Source organism: Protomyctophum bolini (genome assembly GCF_963924005.1).
Source record: "Protomyctophum bolini genome assembly, chromosome: 17".
In the NCBI taxonomy this organism is placed as follows: domain Eukaryota; kingdom Metazoa; phylum Chordata; class Actinopteri; order Myctophiformes; family Myctophidae; genus Protomyctophum; species Protomyctophum bolini.
This window is the reverse complement of record NC_137878.1, coordinates 38,415,069-38,416,446: the sequence shown is the minus strand read 5'-3', so window position 1 is coordinate 38,416,446 and position 1,378 is coordinate 38,415,069. Positions and strand designations below refer to the sequence as shown.

General features: G+C 39.1%; 1 protein-coding gene across 1 annotated transcript in view; it reads left to right on the top strand.

The window, feature by feature from the left end:
- LOC308332056 (protein HGH1 homolog) overlaps positions 1–1,103 on the top strand; it is an 11,735-nt gene extending 10,632 nt beyond the window's left edge. The window contains exon 10 of the mRNA XM_080787671.1: positions 1–1,103. This exon is cut by the window's left edge and continues 692 nt beyond it. The gene's annotated coding sequence lies outside the window, so the exon portion shown is untranslated.
- The last annotated feature ends 275 nt before the right edge of the window (positions 1,104–1,378 follow it).

Here is a 1,378-nt window from a genome sequence, read left to right as displayed (position 1 = left end):
TACCTCCGTTTTTCAACTTTTCCCCCCGTGTTTTTTTAACCCATTTAGGCCTGACCTCGAAATTTATAAAATGTCTTCTAAATCCTGACAGTTTTCTGTCAGGATTTGCGCCACATTTTCACGATTTTCTTTTTAAAAATAGCAGACTTACAAGGAACCATATACTGTACTAGAGGGTTTAATTTACCTCGTGTTATGTACAGTGAGTACAACATGCTATACTGTATGTTTTGGAACATGTGCTGTATTACCGACTGAGACAACAAATGCTGCAACGTTGCGCCACAAAGCTTTTCAATAAACACATGAGCTAAAAGATGTGGATCGTTGCTCTAGTTCGGGTCTCTGTAGTTACAGTACTACTTGGAGAATGTTCCAGAGTCTGGAGGAATACAATACAGTATGAACGTTAGTTCATAGTGTATTGTAGTTCACTCTGGTCTGCATGGTCTTGGACAGAGACATGATTCATGTGAGAGGAGTTGCTGTGTTCATGATATTCCTGAGGGGGGCATTTCATAGAGTCAATACAGTACAGTCATGCTACAGAGAACTGTACATATTTGATATCACAAGGTGGAGCTCCTTGACATAAACACACACCTGAGGTGAGGTGACGCAAAGTGTTGCCAGATTTTGCAAGAGAAATAAGCAACCAGGGTCTGTGAAAACGAGCCAAATGGATAGCGACTATAGGCCACATGAGCACTACCTATAAATGCATGCAGACATAAAATGCATGTCTCATGTCGCTATAAAGACTGGGAACCACTGTCCATAATACTGACTGGCTGTTGAATCAGAATCAACTTAAGTGGATGACATTCTATCATTGGTTTTTGATGGGCATGCCGGTATCCCCAATACATGGCTTTTGAAGATTACGTCTTACGTTTGTTTAGTTTAGAGCACTTATGACGTAATTCGTTTTGCCAGCCAATTAAGTCTGGGGACTTGATGTTTGTTTAGGGCACTAAATACATCATGTGGCCGATTACATCATGTAAAACATTTTTTTTCAAGAAACAAGCCAGGATTTGACAATTGGGTATACAGTTATTATTTTTATCCTCAGCCTATTCCAAATGATCTTTTCTGTAAGTCCTGCATTCATTATATAAAACATTGATATAACTTGTGTTAAAGTGTTTGGTTTACTTTCCTGTTTCCTATCAATATGAACAGACATGAATGTGTAGTTTGGTTCTGGCTTTGTGTTGTTTGAGCTTGTGGCCACCAGGGGTCATCATGGAGTCAGAATCCATCCCTGCTGGAAGGGAACCAGTGATGAAGTGATTACACCAGTTGTAATGTCTTACAATATTTAGTCGACTACATTAGACTTAAAGTAAAACATTTCAGATGTTGCTGCTTTTTA